The sequence below is a fragment of the Hyaena hyaena genome, unplaced genomic scaffold, assembly GCF_003009895.1.
Source record: "Hyaena hyaena isolate Hyena2069 unplaced genomic scaffold, ASM300989v1 scaffold_1072, whole genome shotgun sequence".
Taxonomy (NCBI): domain Eukaryota; kingdom Metazoa; phylum Chordata; class Mammalia; order Carnivora; family Hyaenidae; genus Hyaena; species Hyaena hyaena.
In genome coordinates, this window is record NW_024081707.1 from 553,957 (window position 1) to 570,551 (window position 16,595).

Below are 16,595 nucleotides of genomic sequence, written 5' to 3' on the forward strand. Positions count from 1 at the left end.
CGATGGAATACTCCATGGCAATGAGAAACAATGAAATCTGGCCACGTGTAGCAACATGGATGGACCTTGAGGGTGTTATGCTGAGCAAAATAAGTCAGGCAGAGAAGGACAAATATCATAAGGTTGCATGTATAGGAGGATTAGGAGGAACTTAACTGAGGACCATGGGGGAGAAGAAGTGGGGAAATGGTGGGGGAGAGGGAGGGAGGCAAACCATGAGAGACTCTTGAATGCTGACAAAATCTGAGGACTGCTGGATGTGGGGAGAGAGGGGGGATGGGCACTGGGTGTTATATGGAAACCAATTTGACAATAAACTATTTGTAAAAAAAAAAAAAAGAAAGAAAAAAACATGCTTACTGAATGTACACTGCAGTACATACAGCAGATAAAATAGTGAGATGCTTTTACATGGATGTAGGACTTTCCAGTTTACAAGGCAGGCAACTGCCACATGCTAACGTAGTACTGAAGTGAATCCAGTGTTTTGTCTATGGAGGTGGAACACATTTGTCTATGAGAGACAAAACAAGTGCAAGGAAAGGAAAGTAAAAGTGTCTCAGGAGAAGATGACAATTTTGTCTTTTCCCCAAACCTTCCTATTCTAGTAACATATGATCTTTGTCATCAATTTCTGATGAATTAACGAGAGCATAAAATTATACTCTTCCTTTGTTAGACTGTAAGCTCTGTGAGTTCAGAGACTGTGTCTCCCCTGTTCATGCTGCTTCCTCAGCACCTACAACAAAACCTGGCACAAGAGTTGCTCAATAAAACATTTTTCAAAAACAAAAATGGATTGATAGATGGATGGAAGGGTAAATGTATGAATAAATAGTTCCCTGACCATTGTTCATATGTGACTACTGCTTTACATCACCTGGCTTCTTTTTTTTTCTTTTAATTGTATTTACCATTGGTATATTTCTCCTATTATTTCAATTCTTATTTTGAAAATAAAAAAAAGATAGTGAAGTACTCAGTAGCTCTCCTGTTTGAAATCTGCCACATTGTATCTCTCAACCTTGTGTCCTTGATTTGTTCCTTCAACATCACAGCAGCCAAGGTACCTTAAAAATACAATAAAAGATAGTTAGATTCTTTTGAAAGATAGAAAATGCAATTTTCTTTACTTTCTCAAAATGATATAGCTTTTGAAAATATTAGACTTTTGACCAACTTCTGAATTCAGAGCTAAAGAGTTGCCTTTCAATTACTTCCCACATGAACATAATGTGATTTGATATTGTCACCTGGTTTGGATAAATGGGAAGTTATTTGCAGTTAGTCTGAGAGGTACTGAATGACTCTTTTTGGAGTTGATCAGATTTCGCTAGATGTTGAAATCCTTGGGGTCCCTGCAACCACCCAAGTACATCAAATTATTTGAGGGAGATGAGAAAACTTGTTTTGATTAAGCTGGGGCCATTCTCTGACTGTCTAAGCCTTCAGACAAGTTAGAAACTAATGTACACTGCACATGTCTCCTTCTGAAATGTTCTCCACCTTAGTTTTTATGTAAGCATGAAAGCACAGTACTGAAGTATATGAAGAAATGTGTGGACCCTGTAGAGACAGGAATGCTGTGACATAAATCTCAGGAAGGCATCTTATTTCATAAAATTTCCCAGTTGATTTCTGCTATTGTGTGAGGCTGGGCTCTTCATTTGTATCAAAATAAGTCAGGAAGCCTTCTGAGATGACTTCATGAGAAACTAGTACTCCTGAAAATTGGACCAAAGAGTCCATAGCCCTACAGGTCAGATTATACGTTTACAGGAGTGTTGTGCTTCAAAGTTATATTGTAAATGCATGGCTAAATTGGTATATTTAGCATCTGAATTAGGTATTAATAGGCTTCATGTGAGAAGGGACTTTGAGCCTACTTTTGGGGACTTTTGTCTAGGAAAGTTAGATAGTCCTATATCTAGGAAAGTATATGGTAAAAACGAAAGGCCAAAGAATATGATATAGTCTGACATAGCAAATTATTTTTCTATTTCCATGCATTGGAGAAAGGAGAGCAAGACGTGTGCAGTAAGCATGTGAGTGTGGAAGCCCAGGTGTATTTTAATTTTTTTAATATTTATTTATTTTTGAGAGACAGCATGAGCGGGGAAGGAAGGGATAAGGAGAGAGGGAGGGAGACACAGAATCTAAAACAGGCTCCAGCCTCCAAGCTTCCAGCACAAAGCCCAGTGCGGGGCTCGAACTCAAGAGCTGTGAGATCATGACCTGAGCCAAAGTCAGACACCTAACTGACCCACACAGGGTCCCCAGGCTGGATGTATTTTAGATAAACAAAGGAATGGCCAGGGTAGTCTAGTGAAAGAAACAGTGTTGAGGTCAAGATCTAAGAAGGGGGAGAAGGGAGAGGCAGTGAAGCCATGTCTAGCAGAAGTGTCCAGGAGAAGCAGGGGTATCTGGATATGTCCATATTCAAGGAATTTTCTGTTTATTTTTTAAAATACAGATGATTTTCTGCTAAGTGATAATACATGGGCTTGATCTCTACACATTCAGAAGCTACTTTATGTCCTTGATATGGAAGAGCATTGTGATAAAAGTAATGTTTGACATTAAATCAGCAATACTTATTGTTGACAGCTAACTTTTTTTTTGTTTTTTAGCACATAGCTCATGCCAGGCACTATTCCTTTAGATTTATGAATTAATGTAAACCTTAAAACAATCTGATGAGATTACTATTATTAGCTCTATTTTACAGATGAGTAAACTAAGAATCAGAAAAGGTAAATAATTTGCCCAAGACTACACAGGGAATAAAAGGCAGGTGCTATAAACCAAGCCTGGACATTTGTACTCCAGAATCTGCTAAATCATTCTGCTATACGTTCAGTTTGTTCAATATCTGTCACAGACCTTTATAACAATGAAGTTTTTACAACAAAATAACTCTTAACAAATAGGTTCATATTATTGTTTGTTAGTAATATATAAAGTTATCAACTCAGTTCTCTCGTTGGTCAACACTTAAGATTGTTTTCCATTTTTGAAAAATGCTATGATAAGCAAAGCTGCATGAATTTTTATCTTTGCAAACACACCTCCAGGAAAACTCAGTTCTTAGTAGTGAAATGACTGGATCAAAGGACATGCATATTTTTAAGGATTTTGACATATGCTATCATGAATCATTCTCCAAAAAGATTGTCCCAAATTGCATTGCACCATCAGAGTCTGAGATAATCAATATCTCTAAATCCTCATCAGAAGTGATCATCTTTTCTTATCTTTGATAACAGCAATAAACTCACTATGTTTCATTTTCCATTTTTGATAGTTAATCAAAAAAGTTGAATATTTTATTTTTAATGTAATATCTCCTTGTATTTTATGTAACTTTTATGAATTAAGTGATCCCTTTGTTATTTATTTGTAATGTTTATAGAGTATGACTATCATCCCTTTACAGTATTTATTGAAAATATTTCCCTAGAGATTTAATTTTTAATTTTTTAAAAATTTAATGTTTATTTATTTTTGAGAAAGAGGCACTGAGAGTGGGGGAGGGGCTGAGAGAGGGAAACACAGAATCTGAAGCAGGCTCCAGGCTCTGAGCTGTCAGCACAGAGCCTGATGCGAGACTTGAACCCATGAGCCAATGGGATCGTAACCTGAGTCAAAGTAGGATGCTAAACCTACTGAGCCACCTAGGCGCCCCAAATTTTATAATTTTTAGATGTAAAAAAACTTTTAAGAAATTTCTCAGTCAAATACATCAATATTTTTCTTTAAAGTCTCAGGACTTGTTTGGATGGTTAGAAAAATCTTTCCCTAATATCAATATTATAATTGTTTACTCTTATTTTGTTTCTTTATGGTGGTGTTTTTTTTTTTCATTTTGAAACTATCTGACTTATTTTGATAAATGAGATGAAGTAAGTGTCTTGCTTTTTGTTTTTTCTCAGATAATTAGCACTTGTCCTGTTTACCAAGTGACTTCTTAGCCACTAGTCATTATGATCATAATTTTATTCATACTATTAACCCGAATTATTGCATGAACATATATTAATGTATTGAGTAATGTTGAAACATACAACTTCATTAATTTAGATGCTAATATGAATCAGCTCTTTTCCTTGAGGTATTTATCTTAATTACCATGGTGTTTTTGTTTGGCTACCAGAAAATACCTTGTTTTTAATTACACAAATAATGCAGGCTTATTGCAGAAACAAATCAAACACACAGTAGAGTAAAAAAGACAAGTAATAATTGCTATTAAATTTTAAGGTTAGATCCTTCCATCTCTGTTGGCTGTTGTTTTTGACATGCAGTTTTCAAGATACTATACATCTTGATTTATAATCTATTTTTAAATTCAATCATAGCAGATTTTTTTTTTCTCTACCTAGGTATATGCCTTATAACATCAAGTGTAATGGTTATATAGTTTGGCACACACACAAACATGCAGCAGTTTATTCACCAATCACAGATTTTCTTTCATTTAGTCATTTTCCAAGGTTGCTTTTAGAAACAATAATATAGCCTTCCTATATCTAAATCTTTGGGGAAAATTATGCTTGATTGTAAGAAGATAAAGCATAGTTTTTCAGGGGAGTTCTAACATTCTTCCCCTTCATTCTGCATAACATATCTCAAACAAAGTCCTTTTCCTATAGCATTGTTTTAAATGGAGGAATAATTTATTTTCAATGAGGTGCATACATTGGAAGTGCATTGCTTTTGAGATCCTATTTATATACAAGCCTGTGCAAACCTTCCACAGGGGAGAAAGACTGGCTTACCTGTGCCACTCTGGATCCATCTACCTTCAGATTTGTCTCTCAACCTCCCTGCCTGCCCCCTAATTTCCAGCTAAATGTCTTTAGCTGGAGGCCTGAAGTGCTGCCCCTCACCCCCATTATTCTGAGGAAGGAGGATATTCCAGCACTGTTTTACCAACTGTTCCCAAAGCTTTGGGATACTCCAACTGCTCCATGAAGGGACATAGGGGTATGTTGGCAGCGTGATGGATTCCTGTTTCATGCTTTGCCATTTGGAGATTCTACACTGTCACACCATGCCAGTTCACTCATGGTTAATTTATGGGTCTATCCCATTTTTCTTCTAATTGGGTAAATTTGACATGTAACACTACATAAATTTAAGTTGTACATGGTGTCATTTATATATATATATACATGTTGTAATATGGTTACCATTATAAATGATATTTATTACATTATGTTACTAACAGTATAATATTGTCTATGTTCAATAAGTTTTACATTAAATCTCTTTGGCTCTTTGAGCACTTGAAATAAATTTGTATTCTTAAACACAACCAATTTTATCCTACCACCCACCCGTGCCCTGATAACTTTTTTTCCACATGTTTAATTTTTTAAGATTCCACATTAAGTGATATACAGTACTTGTCCTTCTCTGTATAGTTTATCTCATTTATCATAAGGTGATCAAGGCCCAAGAATGTTGATGCAAATGGCCAGGTATCCTCCTTTCTCCTGACTTAATAATATTCCATTGTGTGTATATATCATATCTCTTTTATTCATTCATCCATTGTTGGGCATTTGGGCTGTTTCCATATCTTGGCTATTGTGAATAATGATGCAGTAAACATGGGTGTTCAGATATAGTATCTCATCAGATTCCTATTTTCCTCTCCTTTGGCTATATTCCCAGAAATATAATTGTTGGATTGCATCATAGGTCAATTTTTAATTTTTGGGAGGAACTCATCCTATACTTTTCCATAGTAGTTGGACTAATTTACATTCCCACCAAGGGTGTTTAAGGGCTCCCACTTCCTTTCCAGCACTTGTTAACTTGTGTCTTCTTGATGATAGCATTTTTTCCTTTTCTTTCTTTTTCTTTTCTTTTTTTCTTTTCTTTTCTTTTCTTTTCTTTTCTTTTCTTTTCTTTTCTTTTTTTCTTTCTTTTCTTTTCTTTTCTTTTCTTTCTTTTCTTTTCTCCTTCCTTCCTTCCTTCCTTCCTTCCTTCCTTTCTTCCTTCCTTCCTTCCTTCCTTCCTTCCTTCCTTCCTTCCTTCCTTTCTTTTTGTAAACTCTATGTCCACCATGGGGCTGGTCTTGAACTTCTGACTCTAAGATCAGGAGTCACATGCTCTACCGACTGAGCCAACTAGGTGCCCCTTGATGGTAGCCATTCTAACAGATATGAGGTGATATCTCATTGTGGTGTTTACTTGCATTTCTCTAATGATTAGTGATGTTTAGCATCTTCTCACAAACTTGTTGGCCATTTTTATGTCCTGGTTTATATTTTCTTAGAAGATTCCTCCTCCTCCTCCTGCATTGGCAAAGAGGAGAGAAATAGTCTCTTCTTTCTTATAAGGAGAAATCCACTCTACTGTTTAGTTCATTTCAGTTTCTTTGTGTCCTCAGCTCTCAAATGTTTTTTCAAAAACTATGATATTATAGCTTCTCAGGCTTATTTTGGTGTTTGCTGTGAGCTCTGTTGTCTCTTGTAATTCTCTACATCACAACCTAGTGCAGGACTCCTAATGTTTTTAATCTTGGGATGTAGATATAGATGTAGATACAGATACTTTATCTATCTATCTATCTATCTATCTATCTATCTATCTATCTATCTATCCATCCATCCATCCATCCATCCATCCATCCATCCATCCTTTGTTACTTTTTAAGAATAAAGAAACCTTCCTAGAATACTCCTCATCAGATACCCCCTCAGAACTCAGTGGCCAGAATTGCACTGCGTGCCCAATCCTGACTAATTATGGGCAAGGAAAATGAAATTATTTTTATTAATTTATATTTACCAAGATTAAGGTCTTGGGACATGAAAGGATGACTTCTGATCCTGAAAAAAGGAAAAAGAAAAAAAAGTGCAAATTTCTATTAGGAGTAAGGCAAGGGAATAGCTTTGGGTAGATGACAAATAGTGTCTGTGGTACAGATACAAAGATTGGAGATAAGAGTGAGAGAACAGGTCCCAAACTATTATGGACCATACATCCTGGGAAATGGGAAAATAGATTGTTATTGAGAGAAATACGAAAAGAACAAAGAGATGTCAGTCTTGACAGAAAGATGATAGCTTTGGTTTGGCACAAGGTGGCCAGAGATGGGATTTTCAAAAGGAATTGCAGGCACATAGTTACAAAGATTTGAAGCACACAACAGCAGTCACAGTACATATTGAACCTTGAAAACTTCTTTATAGATATGTTTGTCAATGCCATTGGAAGTAAAATTACTGAGAATGACACTGGAAAAGTACAAAGTCTGAGCATTAGGAATCATCCCCAATTAAGACTACAAAGACTGAATAAATGAAGAAGGTACAGGTGGAAACAGAGTAGATATTGTTTTTAAAAAGCCAATGTCCCTCTATTGCAAACACAGACTATAAGACTCATCATTGAATTATTAACATACTCCACCATTTTTCTTCTCTATAAGCAAATATTTAAAAAATTTTAGCTGTTCCATCTAGTGGCCATACATCATTTATTTAATCATTCCTCTGTTTTGGGATATTTACTTACCTACAGTTATGTTTTTTTACATCTGCTCCTTTAATCTAGTTTCAGTTTTCCACCTCAAAGTCTGAGCCAAGAGGCATATAGTCCCAGAGCAAGACAATAAAGATATTTTTAGCAATACAATTGGCTTTAAACAATTATTAATATAAAGAAAAACTGCTTGAAATTCCTTTGGTATACGATGAAATAAGGTTGACCTACTGAGACCATATATTCTCTTACTGAGTTCCAAGTGATACATTTACACTCACAAAGGCTTAACCACAAGGTTGTATTCAGGAAGGAGAATATGATGTAAAGAAGTAAAAATAAAATCCTATCCTCCTTGTCTTGAAGTATTGTGCAAAAAAAAGAAGACAATGGAAGAAAAAGTAGTTGATCAGATGTATTCCCCCAATATTCCTTATAGATTTAAACCCACAGAAGCCAAAATGAGGTATATTGATTGAGAAAAGTATTGGGGGGGGGGGGTCAAGAGGCAACACTTCTTCATTTGGTCCTGTACAAACACAAAGTAGCCTTGAGTAATTAATGGACAAAATTTTTACTCAGAAAGAGAGGATTCTGGTTTGCTTTGCTAAGCTTCCCTTAATTCCTGTTTAGCCTGGACACTGTGGCAGAGGCAAGGTGGCCTTTTGATGTAAGCTGAAAATCAACTAATAATATGGTAGGTTGCATGACAGAGGAAGTGACACAAAATCAGAAATATCTATCTAGAACCTGAACTATATCTGAACAATTGAGTTAGCAGATAGAGCATTAGGCCTTAATTGAAATGATAAGGAAGTGATTTAAATTTTATCAACTAATGATATCAACACTAAATACCAGAGAAATGCTAATGGATAATATAATAGCTGTCTCCAAAGTGGCCACTATCTATATCTTTTCTGCCTGTACATGCAATAATATTCCTCTGTCAAGAAGTAGAGTACATGACTATGCCCTTTGAATCTGGATTTTCCTTTGGGACTTGTTTCACAATAGAATGTGGTAAAAGTAATGTTCTAAGATTTCTGAGGCTTTGAAGTTTTCAAGTAGGTCTCTTGGAGCCCCAGCTACAATATTATAAGAAGTTCAAGCACATAGAGAGGGCCACCTGTGGGCTTTCCATCTGAGAGCCTAAGGTGAGCCTCATTCATGGACAGAATCAACTGTCAGCCATGTGAATAAGCCATCTTGGACATGCAGCCCAGATAAGACTTTAGATGATCCCATCACTGCAGCTGCAGTCCTGAGATATCTGAGGATAAAACCATCCAGTTGAGCCCAATCTACCCACAGAACTGTGAAAGATACTATCAATTTTTATTTTAAGTCGCCAAGTTTTGGGATGGTGTGTAATGCAGCAAAAGATAACCAGGGCAGCTGAGATAGGTCCAAACATATCCCAACAGAGGCCTCTGAAGCCAAACTCAAACTGGATCTGGAGGATGACATTTTGGTATGAGGAGTTTTTTGGCAAATAAGCAAGAGGTCATAAAACCATTTTCCTAAATGCATTTTAAAATATATGTAAAATTGACTAATATACAGTGTGTAGTGTGCTCTTGGTTTTGAGGGTAGAGTCCCATGGTGCACTGCTTATATACAACACCCAGTGCTCATCCCAACAAGTGCCCTCCTCAGTGCACATGCCCCATCCCCCCCCCCCCATCAACTCAGTTTGTTCTCTGTATTTACTGTGTCTCTTTTGGGGCACCTGGGTGGCTCAGTTGGTTAAGTGTACAACTTCGGCTCAGGTCATGATCTCATGGTTTGTGAGTTCAAGCCCCACGTTGGGCTCTGTGTTGACAGCTCAGAGCCTGGAGCCTCCTTCAGATTCTGTCTCTTCCCCTCTCTCTGCCCCTGTCTCTCTCTGTCTCTCAATAATAAATAAAAACATTAAAAATTTTAAAAAAGAGTCTCTTATGGTTTGCCTCCCTCCCTCTCTTTTCTGTTTGTAACTATTTTTCCCCCTTCCATTGCCCCATGGTCTTCTGTTAAGTTTCTCAAGTTCCACATATGAGTGAAAATATATGATATCTGTCTTTCTCTGACTGACTTATTTCACTTAGCCTAATACCTTCTAGTTCCATCCATGTTGCTGCAAATGACCAGATTTCATTCTTTCTTATTGCCAAGTAGTATTCCATTGTATATATAACCCACATGTTCTTTATCCATTCATCAGTTGATGGACATTTAGGCTATTGTTGAAAGTGCTGCTATAAACTAAATGCATTTTTTAGGAGATCCAGAAGTAGGGGATAGGCATAAGAAGAATTGAACATTTTTTTTTGTCCCCAGAAACAGGACATTACCTGAAATAATTTTAAAATTACCATATTAGCCTGAATACTAATAAAGATTAAATATAGTAAGTGGAAGCTTATGAGGAAGACTAGATCATGTACAGGCAAATAAAGAAAGTGCATTTTACATTGGTCATACCGTAATCAAATCAATCAGGAATCAGTCCTTTGCAACCTTTTTTTGTAAATAAAGTTTTACTGGAACACACCTATGCCTATTTGTTTACATATTTTCTGTAACTGTTGTGTTGCTATAATAGTTGCAGAAGAAACTGGCCTGCAAAGCCTCAAGTACTTAACTCTCTGGCACTTTAAAGGAAAAGTGGACTGACCTCCCCATAAAATGAAAACTGGAACCATAATACACACAGATCTAAATTTTTCAGGGTAAATTCCTAGAAGTAGAATTGCTAGGCCACAGAGTTTGTGTAACATTAAAGTCTTTTGTATATTTACGTTCTAATTTATCTCCAGAAAAATGGTGTCACTTTACATATAATCATCTCAATACGAGATTGCCAAATTCTCCATATCCTCATCAGTCTCATAAAATTTAACTTTTGAGTCATATAAAAAGGAGGAGAAGGAGGAGGGGGAGAATGGGAAGGAGGATAAAGAAGAGATAAAGGTCTTGTACACAAACCTTTATCTGTATCATTATTTAGGATACTTCTTACAAGCAAAATTATAGGGTCAAAGGATGGTATATTAAAAGTATATTAAGTCCCTCCCCCAAAGAAAAGTGTATGAAGTCCCTTGCTATATATTGCCAAATTAAGTTCGAGAAGAGTTGTGCCATTTTACACTCCTCCTTATATTGTATGAAACTAACACATTTCACTTACCAAATAAATATGTTAGATAACTGGTATATTTATTTCACATAGTAGTGCCAATTAAGTTGCTCACATGTTAGACAAAAACTGTATCCCATATTTGTTTTAACTCTCCATTTATATCTCAATAAATTAGAATATTTCCTACAAAGTTATTAATCAGTTTGATTTATATTAAAGGCCTCTTACAGTTTTTTGACCAGATTTTCTTTGTTTTCCTAATTGTATTTATATAACACAAACACAAATTCATAGAATACATTTTTAAAAATAAGCATATGAGTCCATTGCTATACTTCCTATTGTATTTCTGTGTTGGTGTACTTCTATACTAGTACTAATCAGAAATAGGTATTATAGATTAAGATATGTTTTGGCATCTGGTAAGGCTTAGATACATTTATTGTTCTTTTTAAAGTTTTGAGTTATTCATATGCCTATTCTCTTTCAGATTATTTTAGAAACACCCTGTCAAAGTCCATAAAAATCTTTCTGAAATTTGCATGGAGATTGACTTGATATGTTTGCAATTTCATCCAATTTTCTACTGAGATGTTTCTTACAGAAAATTATTTTTAATTGATTATAAATTAAATAATTGTTAATATTTGTGAGAATGATAACTTTTTAATTTTAATAGATTTTTGGTAGAAAGAGTATTTTTATCCTGATTTGCTTATTATATTGATCTTTTAAATTGTGTATTTTTCCTTTGTTGACATATTTCAAATGGCAAATACTCTAATGTGCAAGTGGTTAAATAAAAATTTCACCTTCAGAGAAGGAAAAATGGTTTAAGCTTTCTATGAGGTAAATATAAACTATAATGAAAATACTAACTAAAATACAAACTATAATAGAATCTATTGAGATTTTTTAAATAGGGAGGCTAGTTTGGATATAAATAGAGCCTTTAATTTGAGGAACTCAGAGTGCACATAAATAATTTTGATAGGGAAAAATGGATTCAGGTCCAGACTTCGTGGCATTCATGCTTCATTGGTGTCTGACACTGGGTGGAAGGAGAGGGGTAGTTCATGGGTCCATGGTGTTTCTGACTCCTTTTGGTCCTCCTACGTGTTTTTTATCTGTAGATTATGTCTAAAGACCCTGGTCATTCGTAAGTATCAGTGGCAATGTAATTCTCTCTACTGTATCAGATATTTCTCTGGCCTTCTTAGTTGGCATGGCTATCTTATTATACAAAAATTACTTTGACTTGAAATAGGTAATCTGTTGCCTCTTCTTAGTATGAATATAAACCTGTGTCACTTCAGAAGCCTGGAGGAATGGGGCAGTCTAACAGTGGAATGTTATGAAACTAAATCTGAGCACTGCTAATGGAAATACAATAACAGTATTAGGACTCTTAGTAGCCTCTAGGGATTAGGTTATCAACCAGCAAATGCTTATCTTAATTCTCCTTAAGATGGGACAGCCAGTAAAGCTGATATCAGGATTCCTAAAAACTTCTGCAAAGACAACTAAAAGCTAATATGAGCCTTTACATTAAACACGATACAACAAAACAGATCCATATGCTATGCAGCTTGAGACGAATGGGCATATGCCCATCAATGCAGGGGGGTGCTAACTTTTTTAATGTCATCTTTCTTCCATCCCTACTGTGGATGAAAGGCAACCATATTTTTTCCATTTTTAATGTATTTTTAAATTAGGTCTTTAATCCATTTAGAGTTTCTTTTTATGTATAGTGTTGAACAGTAGTCCAGTTTCATTGTTTTACATGTAGTTGTACAGCTTTCCTAGCACAATTTATTGAAGAAACTGTCTTTTTTACCTATCGAATATTGTTGCCTTCTTTGTCATTGATAGACTATATAATCTTGAGTTTTTTTCTGGGTTCTATTCTGTTCCATTGGTCTATGTGTCTGTTTTTTGTCCCAGTACCATGCTGTTTTATTACAGATCTGTAGTGTATCTTGAAATCCAGTATTGTTATACTTCCAGCTCTGTTCTTCTTTCTCAGGATTGCTTTGGCTATTCAGGGTTTTCTGTGGTTCTATACAAATTTTAGTATTATTTGTTCTAGTTTTGTGAAAAATTCTATTGGCATTTTGATAGAATTGTATTGAATCTGTAGACTCCTTTAGATAATATGGGCATTTTAACAATATTAATTCAATAATTCATGAGCATGAAATATCTTACACTTGTTTGTGCCATCTTCATTTTCTTTTACCAGTATTTTATAGTTTTTTGGAGTACAGGTCTTTCACCTCTTTGGTTAAGTTTTTTTTTAGGTATTTTATTATTTTTTGGTACAATTGTAAATGTTTTCTTAATTTCTCTTTCTGCTTTTCATTATTAGTGTATACAAATGCAGTGGATTTCTATATATTGATTTTGTATACTCTGACCTTTCTGAGTTCATTTATCAGTTCTAGTAGTTTTTTTGTTGGAGTCTTTGGGGTTTTCTATGTATAGTATCATGTCTTATGCAAATAATGACACTTTAATTTCTTTGCCAATCTGGATGCCACTTATTTCTTTTTCTTGTCTGATTTCTGTGACTAGGACTTCCAGTACTATGTTGAATAAAGGTAGCAAGAGTGGACACACTTGATACCAAAACCACAAAAAAGAAAAGAAAAAAAAGAAAAGAAACTACAGGCCAATATCCCCAAAGAACATAGATGGAAAAATCCTCAACAAAATATTAGCATCCTACATAGAATACATTAAAAAAAATCATTCACCGTGATCAGTTGGGATTTATTACAGGGATGCAAAGATAGTTCAATATTCACAAATTGATCAACTTCATCCACCATATCAACAAAACAAAGGAAAAAATCATGTAATATTTTCAGTAAATGCAAAAAAACTTATGACAATATTGAACATCTATTCATAACAAAAACTCTCAATAAAGTGGGGTTAAATGGAACATATCTAAACATAATAAAGTCCATGTATGTAAAACCCTCAGGTAACATCCTACTCCATGCTGAAAAGCTGAGAGCTTTCCTTTTAGGGTCAGGAAAGGCACCCATCTTTGATGATGATCTTGGCACCATGCTATAGTCCCCAAATGTAAAAGCAACTTTGCCCAGGATTTTGGAATCACATGGCTCTCTGCCATAACTGTTATATTCCAATTCAGTTAGCCCCTGAGCATCGAAAACTTATTGGAGATGATGGAACTACAGTACTTTCCCCAATTTTTGGTCAAAATTAGTGTCCTACTTTGGCTCCAAGCTGAAACTGTAAAACTCTTTATTTTAGAAATATCAGAATCTGCAGTGTGTCCCACATGACCCTGGCCTACACTCAGGCACTCATGTTGCCACCACCTTTGCTTTAAAGTTTCCCACCACAGCTTTCTTCTCTCACTCTTGTTCTAACTCATTTTTCAGTTTGCCTATGTTCTCATTCCCTTAACTTTCTCTCAGATTTGTATTCCATGTTATTTAGGCTGTAGTTTTGCTATCTTCTAAGGCACAGCACATTTCTATAAGTATCATCTTTTTTGACTAGCTCATGAACTTTATAGTAGAGGTGCAGCCTTAATTTATCCAAAGACTATTTCCAACTATGGACGTATCTTCTTCCTATTGGCAAATATATATCCTAATACTATTTTGGGGAGATTTGGCAACTACCTTATTACTTAGTCAATGTTACTCCCATTCAGTTTATAACTAAAACCATATATCCATATCAATGTTGTTTTTTTTACATTGCTAGCCACAGTTGTGACTCAGAAGCTCTGACGGGGGAGGGGCTGTGGCCTAATTCTGGCATACAGTTCAGCAGTATTTATTGAGTATTATTTTATGCAAGGATCGTATCTAGGCAATTCATCAGTTACCCTCAGAGAAGGACCTGGTAAGATGGAGTAGATGCTATACAAAGGTTATTGCCTTATTATTATTACTTTTATTTATTACAACATATTGTCTTGTGTCATAGTAATTTGTCAACATTTAATTATCTTAAACTTCTCAAAGGAAGAAACCATGTCTCACTTTCATTTCAATAATTATGACAAATCCATCTATTCAACACATGTTTATTAGAGACTGCACTAGGCACTGGAGAAACAATGATGAGCAAGATTGGCATTGTCTCTACTGCATGCAGAAGCTTACAGTCCAGGAGAAGTTTGTTTAAACAAGTAATTGTAATCAATCTAATCAGTATTTTTTTTTTTTAGCTTTCATTTTTATTTTTTTTACAAATAGTTTATTGTCAAATTAGTTTCTACATAACACTCAGTGCTCATCCCCACAAGTGCCCTCCTCCATGCCCATCCCCCCTCCCCCCCACATCCATCAGTCCTCAGTTTTTGTCAGCATTCAAGAGTCTCTCATGGTTTGCCTCTCTCCCTTTCCCCCACCATTTCCGCCCTTCTTCTCCCCCTTGTTCCTCCGTCAAGTTCCTCCTAATCCTCCTATACGTGCAAACATATGGTATTTGTCCTTCTCTGCCTGACTTATTTCGCTCAGCATAACACCCTCAAGGTCCATCCATGTTGCTACACATGGCCAGATTTCATTGTTTCTCATTGCCATGTAGTATTCCATGGTATAGATAAACCACATCTTCTTGATCCATTCATCTGTTGATGGACACTTAGGCTCTTTCCATGTTTTAGCTATTGTGGAGAGTGCTGCTATGAACATTGGGGTACATGTGCTCCTATGCCTCAGCATTTCTGTATCCCTTGGGTAAATTCCTAGCAGTGCTATTGCTGGGTCATAAGGGAGTTCTATTGTTAGTTTCCTGAGGAACCTCCACACTGTTTTCCAGAGGGGCTGTACCAGTTTACATTCCCACCAACAGTGTAGGAGGGTGCCCGTTTCTCCACATCCTCGCCAGCATCTAGAGTTCTCTGATTTGCTCATTTTAGCCACTCTGACTGGCGTGAGGTGGTATCTCAGTGTGGTTTTGATTTGTATTTCCCTGATGAGGAGGGATGCTGAGCATCGTTTCATGTGTCTGTTGGCCATCTGGATGTCCTCTTTGGAGAAGTGTCTGTTCATGTCTTCTGCCCATTTCTTCACTGGGTTGTTTGTTTTTCGGGCGTGTAGTTTGGTGAGTTCCTTATAGATTCTGGATATTAACCCTTTATCTGATATGTCATTTGCAACTATCTTTTCCCATTCCGTTGGTTGCCTATTAATTTTCTGGGTTGTTTCCTTGGCTGTGCAGAAGCTTTTAATCTTGATGAGGTCCCAACAGTTTATTTTTGCTCTTGATTCCCTTGCTTTTGGGGATGTGTCAAGTAAGAAGTTGCTGCGGTGGAGGTCAAGGAGGTTGTTTCCTGCTTTCTCCTCTAGGGTGTTGATAGTTTCCTGTCTCACGTTCAGGTCCTTTATCCATTTTGAGTTGATTTTTGTGCATGGTGTGAGAAAATGATCTAGTTTCATTCTTCTGCATGTTGCTGTCCAGTTCTCCCAACACCATCTGTTAAAAAGGCTGTCTTTTTTCCATTGGATATTCTTTCCTGCTTTGTCAAAGATCAGTTGGCTGTATACTTTTGGGTCCACTTCTGAGTTCTCAATTCTGTTCCATTGGTCTATGTGTCTGTTTTTGTGCCAATACCATACTGTCTTGAGGATGACAGCTTTGTAGTAGAGGCTGAAGTCTGGGATGGTGATACCTCCCGTTTTGGTTTTATTTTTCAGTATTACTTTGGCTATTCGGGGTCTTTTGTGGTTCCATACAAATTTTTGGATAGTTTGTTCTAGTTTTGAGAAGTATGCTGGTGCAATTTTGATTGGAATTGCATTGAATGTGTAGAGTGCTTTAGGTAGTAATGACATCTTAACTATATTTATTCTTCCTATCCATGAGCATGGAATGTTTTTCCATTTCTTTGTGTCTTCTTCAATTTCCTTCATAAGTTTTCTATAGTTTTCATCATACAGATCTCTTGTATCCTTGGTTAGGTTTATTCCGAGGTATTTTA